We start from the raw sequence: 17,311 nt of genomic DNA on the forward strand, positions 1-17,311 counted from the left end.
TCGCAATAGTAACACAAAGTTCTATTGTCCCTGGATATTATAATTAGTGGATAATATAACACATAAAAAATTATAAAAGTGAACATGTGACACTTGATCAACAAGATGCTAAGTTGATGACACTTGCAAAGAAGGGCGTAAAATACAGCTTGTGACTGAAAGTTGGCATACTAACACATTAACATCAGAAAAAAACAAAATTATGCGTGACAAGGTGGGAGAGTAGGATAGAGATTAGTAGATTACAGGTCTTCACCGAGATAAAGTGCAAAGCGACCACCACCTCCCATGGCTAAATACTCAGGGGAGCAAAACGTGAAATAGTTATTAGCACCTGCAATTGGAAAATTGACAGTAATCCTAAGGAAGCAGGAAAATTAAGAGCACAAGATTGATATTCACTTCTAGAAATATGAGAGGTCCCAGCAGTAAGGCAATAAAGTCGTCACAACATTTTCTCTAAAGAAACATCAATTACTATAGGATCTATGTAAAGTCGCATCTCATGGTTTGTACGAGGGAGCCACCTTAGTGCCAATAGCACATTCGCCCGTATAGTTGTTATAAGGATGGAAACAAATGCAGAAAAGAGTTTATTTCCCTTATGCAATGCAAATCCTGTCAAAGTAACAAATAAGTACCCGTTGGACGATATATAACACGGCGACCAGCTACATTGGTGAACACGAAGCAGTTCTTGGTCCCCTGAAAGATTGCATAAACTACAATTAGTGTAATCCTGCAAGATAGAATGCACATCCAAGAAACACCATAAGAATATGTGAAGAAGTGAAACCTGATACTTCCTTTGCATGATCGGCCGCAAAGGAGCCTCTACTAATCCACCAAAAACTGCTCCCTTTTTATCCCCAATTATCTGCCAAAGCACAAATAGGGAGATGGAAGCGACCAACTAAAATATGCAAAAATCAAGAGAAGCATTGTTCTAACCAAACCAAAAGCAGTACCTATTGTACTCTCTATACAGGAATTTCTATAGCTCACCCCCCCACGCGCCCCCCGGATTGCAGTGTCTAAACCTATAAGGACCAAACCAAATGACACAAAAGAGCGAAATTGTTTGCTCAGAAAGTCAGAAGCTAAAAATATGTATGTAAACAAATCATCTTTTTTTCTGGTGATCCACACAGCAACTTAACTTACCGACCTCAATACTACTCAAATTGGAACTAGACAATGAGCTCCCCTTGTGTTCATGACTACATAATGTTTTCATGTTCTAAGTTTCCAAACAACCTCGTCCTTCCGCTCCAGGGGATTATGTAGACAAAAATTAGGAAAATGCATATAGTCAATTATAACAACAATGTAACATCACCAAAGTCAGCTAAATTTTAAGATGCATGTATGATCTAGGTTCTATAGAACATGGTAGAAGGTGAAGTACGCAAACAAAGAAAATTTGGTGCTCAGAGCCTCAGACCAAAGACATATTGTTGGGAAAATTTCGTATGCACCAGGATGTCCTAAAAATTCTAATGGAATAGCTTAGGAATGCGAAATTAACTGGGTGAATGAGAAGGTTCTATAAACATGCAGTTCTACTTGAAAAGCATGTATCTTTAGATACTGTATTGAGATGACATTATATTTGTACATGAGGGCATGAAAATGGAAGTTATACAAAAGCACAGTATCTACTATGAAGCATACCAGAAGTGAATCACCAGCACAAAAGATCATGTGTCACATGTGTCAAAGTTCTATTATCATGTGTTATGACTATCATAATTAGTGGATATGAACTTTGCAATGTATGATATGTAGATACTATCGCTATAGTAACACAAAGTTCTAAGCCCTATAAATTTCAGTGGACCTTCATTTCAAATAAGAGGGAAATTAAATGAGCTAATGTGTGGCTGCATGCGAGAATCTACAGAACCTTCATGGAATTGCATGACTTTGTTATCTCGATCATGCCCCTTAGTATTTATAAGAAATACTAGCTTGTCCCTGGGTTCACTAATGATTTGATTTACATTAACTTCTGTTCAGAAAATGTCGAATTCCAGGTAATTCAGTTACCAGTTCTTTATTCACTATGTAAATAATTCATCAGTTGCTAAAAGCATTATTCCGCTGTTGGTAGGAAATGCTAAACTTGCACCAAGAATTATTATTTTTCAATTAAATATGTATACCTCTAGCCAGCGTGTAGACAAGGGAGAGATTCCGGACATCGCCAACATCCTACAAGGCACAGATAATGTTTCTAAACTACTCCGAGCGCCAAATGTTTGGTAATTAACATAGCAATTACATCGCCACCACCACTAGTTGCACTATACTTCATACAAAAAGATTAGTGTCCAAGAGCCAGAGGAAGACATGAACAACATCTACGAGCTGAACTGCACAGGTTAAACTAATTAAGATTTATATTGCATTGATTTACTCCATGAAAGGTCCACTAAAGGCCCTCCTACCATCACCGCCGTCCCAACCGCGCCATGGTTACCTGCAGCAAAGGGAATGAAAGGAAGATATGGTGAGGTGAGGTGGGTAGGGAGAATCCGAACGAGGAAGGAGGAGAAGTACCAATTTGGGACATGCCAGTGCTAGATCCGCCGCCCACTAGCCTCCACGTCACCGTATGTGGCGGATCCCGGCAAAGTTAGGGATGCAGGCCAAAACCCTAGCTAGGCACCGCGCGGGGGGGGGGGAGGGGTATCGTTGAAGCTGGCCGGAAGGGAAGGAGGCGCGGAGCGTCGGGAAGTCGGGGGAGTGCTTCCCGCCGCCGGAGCTCGCCAGAACAGGCGGACATGGCAGGTGGCGGCGGGAGGGAGAGGAGTTCATGGGGGGAGAGGATAGGTCACGAGACAAGACACGGAGGGAGGTGGCCATTGGTGGAGTTGAGTGAGCGCTCTCTCTCTCGCGGGCTCTTTTTCCTTTTTTTCTTCTTTTTTCTGTAGATAGATGGATATGTGCAGCGAGGGAGAGGGGTTCATGGATGGATGGATGGATATGTGGGTTGGATAGCTGGATGGATGGATACGTGCCACGTCATTGATCCGTGGTACAAACGTTTCCACCAATAGAAATCCAGCTCATGTAATTGTGTTTTCCATTTTTTTATAACTTCTAATTTTTTTCTACCCTCTTGGATGGACGAATGAGGGAATCTCAGCTTTTTTGACGTTTTAATTGTGTTTGGCGCTTGACATATAATGGACCCACGAGTGACATGTCAACATAGTTAGAACATGTTACGACATTTTTATAATCGTCGTAAAAGTTATGACGATCTCATCTTATGCGGTTACGACGTTTTTGACTCACATCGTCGTAATTTATATGTACATTTGATCCCCTCAAACGGTTTACGACAATCTCGGATGAAATCGTCATAGATTTATGACGAATTCATCAACGACGTCTTAAAAAACGTCATGTATGAGCATATTTCTTGTAGTGATATGAAGGGTTTCGTCCGAAAAAAATCAAGGAGGAACTTTTTCAAGGATTCACCATCGCCACGAGGTGGAACTTGAGCAGAACCAATCTAGAGCTCCGGCAGGATGATCCTGTCGGGGAAACTCCCCTCCCAGAGGGGGAAATCGTCGCCATCGTCATCACCAACACTCCTCTCATCGGAGGGGACTCATCAACATCAACATCTTCATCAGCACCATCTCATCTCCAAACCCTAGTTCATCACTTGTAACCAATCTCCATCTCGCGACTCCGATTGGTACTTGTAAGGTTGCTAGTAGTGTTAATTACTCTTTGTAGTTGATGCTAGTTGGATTACTTCGTGGAATAGTTTATGTTCAGATCCTTGATGCTACTCATTACCTCTCTGGTCATGAATATGATTATGCTTTGTGAGTAGTTACTTTTGTTCCCGAGGACATGGGATAAGTCATGCTAATAGTAGTCATGTGAATTTGGTATTCGTTCGGTAATTTGATGTGTTGTATGTTGTTTTTCCTCTAGTGGTGTTATGTGAACGTCGACTACATAACACTTCACCATTATATGGGCCTAGAGGAAGGCATTGGGAAGTAGTAAGTAGAAGATGGGTTGCTAGAGTGACAGAAGCTTAAACCCTAGTTTATGCGTTACTTCGTAAGGGGCTGATTTGGATCCACTAGTTTAATGCTATGGTTAGACTTTGTCTTAATTCTTCTTTCGTAGTTGCGGATGCTTGCGAGAGGGGTTAATCGTAAGTGGGATGCTTGTCCAAACAAGGGCAGTAACCAAACGCCGGTCCACCCACATATCAAACTATCAAAGTAACATGATGAAAACTAGCATGACAGAAATTCCCGTGTGTCCTCGAGAGCGCTTTTCCTCCTATAAGATTTTGTCCAGGCTTGTCCCTTGCTACAAAAGGGATTGGGCCACTTTGTTGCACCATTGCTACATTTGTTACTTGTTTCGTGCTACGAATCATCTCACCACACAATCACTTGTTACCGATAATTTCAGTGCTTGCAGAATTTACCTTGCTGAAAACCACTTGTCAGATCCTTCTGCTCCTCGTTGGGTTCGACACTCTTACTTATCGAAAGGACTACGATTGATCCCCTATACTTGTGGGTCATCAAGACTCTTTTCTCGCACCGTTGCCGGGGAGTGAAGCGCCTTTGGTAAGTGGAACTTGGTAAGGAAACATTCATATAATGCGCTGAAATTTATTGTCACTTGTAACTATGGATACTAATCCTTTGAGGGGCTTGTTCGGGGTATCTTCACCTCGAACGGAAGCACAAAGAGTTGCTGACCAACCTGCTGCACCTACTGAAAATATTTGCTTTGAATTTCCTTCGGGTATGCTTGAGAAACTGCTGGCTAATCCTTTTACATGAGATGGAACATCACATGCAGACTTGCATCTAATCTATGTAGATGAAGTTTGTGGTTTATTTAAGCTTGCAGGTTTTCCCGAGGATGAGGTCAAGAAAAAGGTCTTTCCTTTATCTTTGAAGGATAAGGCGTTGACATGGTATAGGCTATGTGATGATAGTGGATCATGGGACTACAATCGGTTGAAATTGGAATTTCATCAAAAGTTTTATCCGATGCATTTAGTACATCGTGATCGGAATTATATTTATAATTTTTGGCCTCGTCACAGAGAAAGCATCGCTCAAGCTTGGGGGAGGCTTAAATCAATGCTATATTCATGCCCCAACCATGAGCTCTCGAGAGAAATTATCATTCACAAATTCTATGCTCGGCTTTCTGATGATGATCGCACCATGCTTGACACTTCTTGTACCGGTTCTTTTATGAAGAGAGATATTGACTTCAAATGGAATTTATTGGAGAGAATTAAACGCAACTCTGAAGATTGGAAGCTTGAATAAGGTAAGGAATCAGGTATGAATTTCACGTTTGATTGCATTAAATCCTTTGTTGAGACAAATACTTTTTGTGACTTTAGCGCTAAGTATGGACTTGATTCTGAGATAGTAGCTTCCCTGTGTGAATCATTTGCTGCTCATATTGATCTCCCCAAAGAGAAGTGGTGTAAATATCATCCTCCTTTAGAAGTCAATGTAGTTAAACCCACTCCAGTTGAAGAGAAAGTCATTGCCTATAATGATGCTGTTATCCCCAGTGCTTACATTGAGAAACCACCTTTCCCTGTTAGGATAAAGGATCATTCTAAAGCATCAACTGTGATACGTAGAGGCTACATTAGAACACCTACACCCCTGAGAAAATTAGAGTTGAACCTAGCATTGCTATTATCAAAGATCTTCTGTCCGATGATCTTGAGGGACATGATATTCACTTCTGTGAAGATGGTGCTAGAATTGCTAAACCTCACGCTAGAGACAAACATAGGCCTGTTGTTGGCATGCATGTTGTTTCTGTTAAGATAGGAGATCATTTTTTTCATGGTTTATGTGACGTGGGTGCTAGTGTTAGTGTAATACCTCAATGCTTATATGATGAAATCAAAGACGAGATTGCACCTGTTGAGATAGAGCCTATTGATGTCACTATTCAGCTTGCCAATAGAGATACTATCTGCCCTGTGGGAATTGTTAGGGTTGTTGAAGTCTTGTGTGGTAAAACAAAGTATCCTGTTGATTTCCTCGTTGTTGCTACCGCACAAGATAGCTTTTGTCACATCATATTTCGCAGACCCTTCCTCAATACTGTCAATGCTCATATTGACTGTGAGAAGCAAACTGTCACTGTTGGCTTTGAAGGTGTGTCACACGAATTCAATTTCTCCAAGTTTTGAAGACAACCTCATGAAAAAGAGTTGCCTAATAAGGATGAAACTATTGCCTTAGCTTCTATTGCCGTGCCTCCTACCGATCCCTTAGAGCAATATTTGCTTGAGCATGAAAATGATATGCATATGGATGAAAGGGATGAAATAGATAGAGTTGTCTTAGAACAATATCCTATCCTTAAGAATAATTTGCCTGTTGAACTGCTTGGGGATCCACCCCCACCAAAGGGTGATCCTGTGTTCGAGCTTAAACAGTTGCCTGATACTCTTAAGTATTCTTATCTTGATGAAAAAGAGATATATCCTGTTACTATTAGTGCTAGCCTCTCAGAGCATGAAGAAAAGAAGTTACTAAAAACTCTGAGGAAGCACCGTGCTGCTATTGGATATACTCTTGATGATCTCAAGGGCATTAGTCCCACTCTATGCCAGCACAAGATCATAATTGATCCTAATTCCAAACCAGTTGCTGGTCATCAAAGGAGATTAAATCCTAAGATGAAAGAGGTAGTAAGAAAAGAAATACTAAAGCTCCTGGAACCAGGTATTATCTATCCTGTTTCTCATAGTGATTGGGTGAGTCCGGTGCATTGTGTCCCTAAGAAGGGAGGCATTACCGTTGTCCCTAATGATAATGATGAATTGATCCCATAGAGGATTATTACTGGTTATAGGATGGTGACTGATTTTAGGAAATTGAATAAAGCCACTAGGAAAGATCATTACCCTCCGCCTTTTATCGACCAAATGCTAGAAAGACTGTCTAAACACACACACTTCTGCTTTCTAGACGGTTATTCTGGTTTCTCCCAAATACGAGTTGCACAATCTGATAAGGAGAAAACCACTTACACCTGCCCTTTCGGTACCTTTGCTTATAGACGTATGCCTTTTGGCTTATGTAATGCACCTGCCACCTTTCAAAAATGTATGATGGCTATATTCTCTGACTTATGTGAAAAGATTGTTGACGTTTTCATGGATGACTTCTCCGTTTACGGGTCTTCCTTTGATGATTGCCTCAACAACCTTGATCGAGTCTTGCAGAGATGTAAAGACACCAACCTTGTCTTGAATTGGGAGAAGTGCCACTTTATGGTTAATGAAGGCATCGTCTTAGGACATAAAATTTCCGAAAGAGGTATTGAAGTCGATAAGGCTAAGGTTGATGCAATCGAGAAAATGCCATACCCCACAGATATCAAAGGCATAAGAAGTTTCCTTGGTCATGCTGGTTTCTATAGAAGGTTCACTAAAGACTTCTCTAAGATCTCTAGGCCTCTTACCAATCTCTTGCAAAAGGATATTCCTGTTGTTTTTGACGATGATTGTGAGGAAGCCTTCGAAATACTTAAGAGGGCTTTGATAACAGCACCTATTGTTCAACCACCTGATTGGAACTTACCTTTTGAGATCATGTGTGATGCTAGTGATTATGTTGTTGGTGCTGTCCTAGGGAAAAGAGTTGACAAGTTGAATGTTATTCACTATGCTGGTAAAACTCTAGACAGTGCCCAAAGAAACTATGCTACTACGGAAAAGGAATTTTTAGCAGTCGTGTTTGCATGTGAAAAGTTCAGGTCTTACATAGTTGATTCCAAAGTCACTATTCACACTGATCATGCTGCTATTAAGTACCTCATGGAGAAGAAAGATGCTAAACCTAGACTTATCAGATGGGTTCTCTTGCTACAAGAATTTGATTTGCATGTTGTTGACAGAAAGGGTGCTGATAACCGTGTAGAAGATAACTTGTCTAGGTTTGAGAACTTTCTTGATGACCCACAACCTATTGATGATAGCTTTCCTGATGAGCAACTGAATGTCATCAATGCTTCACGTAGTGCACCGTCGTATGCTGATTATGCAAACTATATCATTGCCAAATACATACTACCTAGTTTCACATACCAGCAAAAGAAGAAATTCTTCTTTGACTTGAGACACTACTTTTGGGATGATATTCACCTTTATAAGGAAGGAGTAGATGGTGTTATTAGACGTTGTGTACCTGAACATGAACAGGGACAGATCCTACAGAAGTGTCACTCTGAGGCCTACGGAGGAACCATGCGGGAGATAGAACTGCACACAAGGTATTGCAATCAGGTTTCTATTGGCCCAGTCTCTTCAAGGATGCCCATAAGTTTGTCTTGTCTTGTGACAAATGTCAAAGAATATGTAATATTAGCAAACGTCAGGAAATGCCTATGAACTATTCACTTGCCATTGAACCGTTTGATGTTTGGGGCTTTGATTATATGGGACCTTTTCCAAAATCCAACGGGTATACTCATATCCTAGTTGTTGTTGATTACGTCACTAAGTGGGTAGAAGCTATCCCCACTAGTAGTGCTGATCAAAACACCTCTATCGGGATGCTTAAAGAAGTTATTTTCCCTAGATTTGGAGTCCCTAGATATCTAATGACCGACGGTGGTTCATATTTCATTCATGGTGCTTTTCGTAAAACGCTTGCTAAGTATGATGTCAACCATAGAATTGCGTCTCCCTATCACCCTCAGTCCAGTGGTCAAGTAGAGCTAAGCAATAGCGAGATTAAACTAATTCTGCAAAAGACTGTCAACATGTCTAGAAAGAATTGGTCTAAGAAGCTCGATGATGCACTGTGGGCTTATAGGACTGCCTATAAGAATCACATGCGCATTTCTCCATAAAAAATGGTGTACGGTAAAGCTTGTCATTTACCTCTTGAGCTAGAGCATAAATCTTATTGGGCAATCAAAGAGCTCAATTTTGATTTCAAACTTGCCGGTGAGAAGAGGTTATTTGATATTAGCTCGCTTGATGAATGGAGAACTTAGGCATATGAGAATGCCAATTTGTTCAAAGAAAAGGTTAAGAGGTGGCATGATAAGAGGATACAAAAGCGTGAGTTCAATGCAGGTGATTATGTCTTGCTATATAACTCTCATTTAAGATTCTTTGCAGGCAAGATTCTCTCTAAATGGGAAGGTCCCTATGTTATTTAGGAAGTATATCGTTCCGGTGCTATCAAGTTCAAAAACACGGAAGGTAATTGTCCGAGAGTCGTAAATGGGCAGAGAATCAAGCATTATATCTCAGGTACTCCCATAAATGTTGAAAGCAATATCATCAATACCATAACTCCGGAAGAATACCTAAGGGATATTTATCAGCCTGTTTCAGACTCTGAAAACGAAGAGGTATGTGATTCGGTAAGAAAACAGACTCCAAAACTTTTCTAGTAGGAAATTTTCCCCGTTTTGGATTATTTGAAAAAATACAAAAATTGGAAGTAGTCCGGAAAGCGCGCGAGGAGGCGACAAGCCTGCCACGCGAGGGCCCACCCCCTGGCCGCGCCTCGGGGGCTTGTGGCCACCTCGTGCGCCTCCCGGACTCCGTTTTTGTGCGGAGTACTCCTTCTGGTCTGGAAAAAAATCATTATATATTCTCCTGTTTGGTCTCACCCCTGTATCACGCAGATTTCTTCTGTTTTTCGTTTCGAACCTGTTTTCTACCGCAGATTTAGGGCCAGATGTCTTCTCAACATTCGGAGGGGGAAAGCTATGTGGCTGATTACCTTGCTAACCCCAAGGTCTATGGGGACTTTGATCCTTATGGCTGGACCTCTAATGAGGAAGAAGATTATGATCCCAAGGGGAAGGAAAAAACGAGTTCCGATGAAGAGGAGGCTCCTCTACCTCAACCTGGACGCACGCATGTGGAGTTCAAGAAGTCGAGCCTCCCTGTCTCAAGGAAGAAGCCTAAGACCTTGTTTATCCCTTCTCGTTTCTTGCAGGAGAGTAAGCATGAATTATGCCAAAGGGTGTTGAAGCTTGAAGAGGGAAATGATGATTTGAGGGAGCAGAATTTTATGCTCAAGTGGAAATTAAACAAGCTCAAGACCTCTACAACAACTCCACCACCATCACCACCAAAGGAAGACAACTAAGCATGGGCATGGGAAATCCCCTTGGCTTGTGCCAAGCTTGGGGAGTTACCCCGGTATCGTATCACCATCACATCTTTTGCCTTTACCTTTTTTTAGTTTTCCTTTTCAGTTTTCTTTTTCTCTAGTAGAATAAAAGTCTTAGTGTTTAGTCTTGACTTTTTCTTTGTCTAACCCCCGATGTATTCGAGCTCGTGAGCCATATAATAAAGAGCGTCTTAGTTGAAGGGCTTTGCCTCATGCCATGATCAAAAGAGTGAGAATAGAACAAAAGCATGAAAGATCATGTAATGATCTTATGGAAAGTGATGGCTTCACATATAAATAGAATGATGATTGAAACTTGTTGAGGGTAGGCAAACGTAGACCTTGGTCATGGTTGCAATTAATAGGAAGTGATAAAGAAGGAGAGGTTCACATATAAATATATCATCTCTGACACCATCTATGATTGTGAACACTCACTAAACTACTACATGCCAAGAAGTAGATGTTGGACAAGGAAGACAACATAATGAATTGTGTTTGCTTGGTTCCGAACAATGTTATATGACTAGAGATCCCTTAGCATGTGATGATTGCTTCCACCTCATATTAGGCAAAACTCCCGCACCAAGTAGAGATACTACTTGTGCATCCATAAACCTTCAACCCAGTTTTGCCATGAGTGTCCACCATACCTACCTATGGATTGAATAAGATCCCTCAAGTAAGTTGTCATCGGTGCAAGTAATAAAAGTTGCTCTCTGATATGTATGATCTATTAGTGTGTGAAAAGTAAGCTTTCTACGAACCTGTGATGAGGAAGACATAAAAGCGACAGACTGCATAATAAAGTTCTTTATCATAGGAGGCAATATAAAGTGATGTTCCTTCGCACTAAGAGGACACGCATCCAAACCTCAGAAGCGCATGACAACCTATGCTTCCCTCTACGAAGGGCCTATCTTGTACCTTTACTTTTTTTCCCTTGAAAGAGTCATGGTGATCTTCACCAATTCCTTGTTTCGCCTTTATCTTGGCTAACATCATATGCTAGGGAAAGATCTATATTCATATGTCAACTTGGAAGTAAGTATTCATGAATTATTATTGTTGACATTACCCTTGGGGTAAGCAGTTGGGAGGCAAAACTCTAAGCCCCTATCTTTCTCTGTGTCCAGCTGAAACTTTGATCTCATGAGTACCACGTGAGTTGTAGCAATTGTAGAGAACAAAAGAATGATTGAGTATGTGGATTTGCTTTACAAGCTCTTATTTGACTCTTTCTGATGTTGTGATAAATTGCAATTGCTTCAATGACTAAAGTCTATCGGTTGTTACTTCTCGGTAAGGTTCTTGATCCATGCTTTACGTTGTGAAGGAATTATCACTTTAGCATCAGAGATTATATATTGGTATTGCTGTTCTGATCATGATCATGATGCATGCATGTTCGTATCTTGTTTTGTCAACACCTGTCTCCCTAAACATGTGGACATATTTATTGAGCTAGGCTTTCGCTTGAGGACTAGCGAGGTCAAAGCTTGCGGGAGTTGATACGTCCATTTTGCATAATGTTTTCATGTTGATATTTATCGGTTCTTGGGCTGTTATTTCACTTCACGGTACAATACTTATGCCTTTTCTCTCTTATTTTGCAAGGTTTACATGAAGAGGGAGAATGCCGGCAGTTGGAATTCTGTCCTGAAAGTGGAGCAAGTTTGAGATACCTATTCTCCGCAACTCCAAACGCCGTAAAAATCAACGAGGAGTTTTTCTGCATTTATAAAAAATACTGGGCCGAAGAAGCGCCAGAGGGCCGCCAGCAGGTGGCCACAAGCCTGCTAGGCGCGGTCACCCCCCCGGCCACGCCTAGGGGGCTTGTGGGCAGCCTGCAGGCCCATTGGCCCCCCTCTTCTGCTATATGAAGGGTTTCGTCCAGAAAAAATCAAGGAGGAGCTTTTTCGAGGATTCGCCACCACCACGAGGCGGAACTTGAGCAGAATCAATCTAGAGCTCCGGCAGGACAATCCTGCCGGGGAAACTTCCCTCCCAGAGGGGGAAATCATCGCCATCGTCATCACCAACACTCCTCTCATCGGAGGGGACTCATCACCATCAAGAACTTCATCCGCACCATCTCATCTCCAAACCCTAGTTCATCACTTGTAACCAATCTTCATCTCGCGACTCCGATTGGTACATGTAAGGTTGCTAGTAGTGTTAATTACTCCTTGTAGTTGATGCTAGTTGGATTACTTGGTGGAAGAGTTTATGTTCAGATCCTTGATGCTACTCATTACCTCTCTGGTCATGAATATGATTATGCTTTGTGAGTAGTTACTTTTGTTCCTGAGGACATGGGATAAGTCATGCTAATAGTAGTCATGTGAATTTGGTATTCGTTCGGTAATTTGATGTGTTGTATGTTGTTTTTCCTCTAGTGGTGTTCTGTGAACGTCGACTACATAACACTTCACCATTATTTGGGCCTAGAGGAAGGCATTGGGAAGTACTAAGTAGATGATGGGTTGCTAGAGTGACAGAAGCTTAAACCCTAGTTTATGCGTTACTTCGTAAGGGGCTGATTTGGATCCACTAGTTTAATGCTATGGTTAGACTTTGTCTGAATTCTTCTTTCGTAGTTGCGGATGCTTGTGAGAGGGGTTAATCATTAGTGGGATGCTTGTCCAAGTAACGGCAGTACCCAAGCGCCGGTCCACCCTCATATCAAACTATCAAAGTAACGAACGCGAATCATATGAACATGATGAAAACTAGCATGACAGAAATTCCCGTGTGTCCTCGGGAGCGTTTTTCCTCCTATAAGACTTTCCAGGCTTGTCCCTTGCTACAAAATGGATTGGGCCACTTTGCTGCACTGTTACTACTTTTGTTACTTGTTGCTTGCTACGAATCATCTCACCACATAATCACTTGTTACCCAGTGCTTGCAGAATTTACCTTGCTGAAAACCACTTGTCAGATCCTTCTGCTCCTCGCTGGGTTCGACACTCTTACTTATCGAAAGGACTACGATTGATCCCCTATAGTTGTGGGTCATCAGTGCACAACATATTCCCCGACGCGCTCGATAACACTCTGGCCGGACAAACTTTTCTGGGTCATGCCTGGCCTCGGAATATCCACACGTCGCAGCCCCACCTAGGCTCAGCAGAGAGGCCAGCCCGCCGGTCTAACTCCTAAGCACCGAGGGTTCATGGTCCCACTTGCCCTTCGCGCTCATGCACGATGTGTGGGCGGCACATTTTAGTCCTAGCACCCCTTAATAAAAGAGCGATGCATCTCGGGACCACTCGGGCGCGCGCCGCTCCATCGCTGACGTCTGAAGAGCTTCGGCTGATACCACGACGTCGAGTACCCATAATTCTTCCCACGCAGACGATTAGTGCGTAAAAAGGCCTTCCGACCAACCCAGATCAACAAACCAAATCCATTATCATTTTAATTATGTCATTGACACAAACACGCGGGAATCCACCCGCCTAACAACTGGTGACGTCCTCGACTTTTGCAACAGTAATTATTGTAATTAAGCTACAGTGATCAACCGCTAATCATGCCACGTCATCGAATTCCCATCTCAGACCCGCGTTGATTCGAGTCTGTCCGGATCCAATAATTTGAAAACAAAAGGAAAAGTACTTTATAAGTTCGTTACAAATATTAAAAGAATATGTATATGAAAGAGAGATTTAGAAGTATGTATAATAAATTAAAAAGGAAAGTATTAAGAAAATCATAGTGATAAAAGGAAGTATAAAGAAAAGTATTTAAAGAGAAAAATCGAATAGTAAAATAAATAATGTAGGAAACAAAACAAAGCAACAAAAAAAAGAGAAAAAGAAACCAACCGGCCCAACTGGGCCAAAAGGCCCAGCCGGCCACCCCCATCCCTAAACCCTAGCGCCTCCCACCTCGTGGCGAGGGAGCCCCTCGCTACTCCCTCCCCCCCCCCCCCCCCCGTACGCCGCCACTCCCCACCTCTCGCCCCCACCCACCCCCACCGAGACCCCCACACCCCCACGTCCCGTAGCTCCCTCCCCCCACGAGAGCCCCCACTCCCCCAGATCCCTCCCACCTCGGCTCCCCTCCCGTCGCCCCCCTCCTCCACCTCGCCCCACCTCGGCCGGCGGCTTCTCCTCCTCCCGCCGGCAGCCCCCCCCCACGGCCTCTCTCCACCGGCCCTCCTCTCCACCCCTCACTCCCCGCCGGCGGCCCCCCCTGGCCACCCCCACTTCGGCCGACCTCCCCATCTCCGAGGGGCCCGTCTCCGACGGCCCTCACCTCTCCGGTGGCCGCCCCTCCCCGCCGGCGCATCGGCCGGGATCCCCACCGACCGCGGCGGCCCCGTCATCGGGCCCCTCCCGCTAGTTCTTCTCCGATCCACCGCGACCCCGCGTCGGCCGGAGCCCCCATCGGCGGCTCCATCCCTGGGGCCCTCCTCACCGGGGCCCATCTCGGCGAACCTCCGGCCGGCTCCTCCTCGCCGGCACGCCCGTCTTCACCGGAACCGCGTCACCGTCGTCACCTTCACCTTCGTGCGAACTCCGGCTTCATCGGGCCGTCTCGTCACCGTCGGTGAGCCCCTCCTCGGGCTCCTCCCACCATGTCGTTCTCCTCGCCGCCCCGGTTCCGTTCCGGCAAACGGGACCTCGAACCGTCGACGGTAGACACCGGTAGGAGGGATTGAAGTTTAGGTTCTTCTGTGTTAGTTAGCAGAGAGTTGTTTCTGTGTTGTGTGTTAACAAAGAGGGAGATGAGAGTTTTGAGAGAAAATGAATAAAAATAAATGATGTATTAGAGGCGTATGTATGTATGTATGTATGAGATGCGATGTATGTGTTTGCGTATATGGATATGTAGAGGAATACGACATTTTTATGGTTATGTATTTGTGATTAATAAAATGAGTATATGGCCTTAGGTCACTTACCGGTGGGGCCAACGCACCCGCTGTCTATGACAGGGAGGCCCCACGCGATAGTTAAAATAAAAATAAAAATAATGTTTTTATTAACTAAATAAATAAATAGATATCATAATTAATTAACATAATTAGAGTATGACACGCGGGTCCCCCACTAAATTAATCTGATTAAATAATATTTAATCTTAAATAAAACTTGTGCCTATGACGTTCGGGACCCGCTGGTCAGTTGACCGGTCAAATGTTGATGTCAGCCTGACATCGCGATGATGTCATAATGGGATTTTTATTAAATCATTTAAATCTGTTTTTAATTCCTAAATAATTAATAAAACTTTGAAAATTAATATTAAATAATCCGTAAGTCAGATCAAAATTATTTCAACATGAAAGTTGATCAGCAAAACGAGACGAACCCGGATACACGGCCCATTCGTCTGTCACGCGTCCCTAGCATAGCAAACTTGGAACTTTTCCATCGTTTCCAGTATAACCGGTAGTAGCCCGAGACCCGGAAAATATCGTCAGATATTCTTCTGACCCGTCTATGACGGATGTTGCTGCGTTAGTTCATGTCTAGCCTGCATCTTGCCATGTCATGCTTTGTGTTGCATCGGTGCTATTATTTATTGTTTCTTCCCCCTCTTCTTACCGGTAGACCCCGAGACTAACGCTGCTGCCGGGTACATCTACGACCCTGCCGATCAGTCCTTTGCCGCAGAGCAGCAAGGCAAGCAAACTCCCCTTGATCATTCCTATATCGCCTATGTCTTTCTTCCTACTGCTTGCATTAGTATTTTGCTATTGTTGTAGTTAGCTCCAATACCTGATGCATAGCCTAATTTTGATGAACTGCTACTTTCAGTCCTGTACCTTTAATCTGCTTAGTATAGGCGGAGCAGTCATCCCCTCTGACCCCGTAGTCCAGTTGCCCCGCTTGTTTTCAAATCTCGATCTCTGATCGACGAGCCAGACCCGACACAGCACATTCACCCCTTTGTTGTACGACGCTACAAAGATACTATCGGGTACCGAGGGTGACACCTCGCTAAGTACTCTTGATGATATCTCTGTAGTATAGCTAGTCGGTCGTGGTTATCGAGGGTGATTCCTCTTTCACCATTCCCGATGACGCCTCTGTCGTCCAACCCCGCGAGTGTGGGACCCCTGAGGGTGATTCCTCTAAGCCCACCTTGAAGGGTACACCGTTCGGGATCCAACGAGGGTGATACCTCGGATTCCCCCCGATGTTGTAACCACACAGTTACTCGACCATGTTACTGGTATCATTGGTAATTAGTTGTAAGGCGGGTGGATTCCCATGAGATTGTGTTGGTGGCCTAATTAAAATGCTAATGGATTTGGGTATTTGATCTGGGTTGGTTGGAGACCTTTTTGCACTAACCGGCTACGCGGGAAGAATTATGGGTACTCGGCGTCGCGGTATCAGCCGAAGCTTTTCAGATGCCAGCAATGTAGCGGCGCGCGCCCGAGTGGTCCCGAGATGCATCGCGCTTGTGATTAAGGGATGCTAGGACTGACGTCGGCCGCCCACGCCACGTGCAGGAGCGTGAAGGGGAACTGGGCCCACGAACCCTTTGTGCTTAGGATTTAGACCGGCGGGCTGGCCTCTCTGATTAGTCTTAGGTGGGGCTGCGACGTGTCGATATTCCGAGGCCGGGCAGGACCCAGAAAAGTATGTCCGGCCAGAGTGTTATCGAGCGTGACGGGACATGTGGTGCACCCCTGCAGGGATGAAAATTAACTATTCGGATAGCCGTGTCCACGGTTACAAGACGACTTGGAGTTGTGCCCCGATCTTATACAACTACAATTGTTACTTAACTGGATTTAGTTGCCTCGGGATTGCTTCCTCGCAGGGGGTCGAGGGAGGACTATTAATGTTGCTGCAAGACCCTGAAGATGCTAGTCTTCGATAGGACTAGGCCTTCTCTCTCTATTCTCGCATTGCTGTAGTCAGTCCACGTACACCCCCCTTCTTTGATACTGATGCATATTTAGAATAGTTCTGATGTAAGACTTGTGAGTACTTTGGATGAGTACTCACCGCTGCTTTTCTCCCCCCTTGTCCCCTTGATCCGTTTGCTGCGACCAGATGATGGAGCCCAGGAGATGGAGGTCCCTGTCGCCGATGACTGCTACCCCGACGGTTCCTACTACTACGTGGAGGCCGCTGATGATCAGGAGTAGTTAGGAGGTTCCC

At 43.9% G+C, this 17,311-nt stretch overlaps 1 long non-coding RNA gene across 1 annotated transcript; it reads right to left on the reverse strand.

Annotated features, from left to right (window-relative positions):
- Positions 1 to 636: 636 nt before the first annotated feature.
- On the reverse strand, positions 637 to 1,698 carry LOC123446248. The gene is made up of 3 exons (XR_006631281.1): positions 1,675 to 1,698; positions 797 to 877; positions 637 to 705 (listed from the first exon to the last, which is right to left on the reverse strand). It is a non-coding gene; the product is annotated as an uncharacterized LOC123446248 (long non-coding RNA).
- Between the last annotated feature and the right edge of the window lie 15,613 nt (positions 1,699 to 17,311).

Source organism: Hordeum vulgare, chromosome 4H (assembly GCF_904849725.1).
Source record: "Hordeum vulgare subsp. vulgare chromosome 4H, MorexV3_pseudomolecules_assembly, whole genome shotgun sequence".
Lineage (NCBI taxonomy): Eukaryota > Viridiplantae > Streptophyta > Magnoliopsida > Poales > Poaceae > Hordeum > Hordeum vulgare.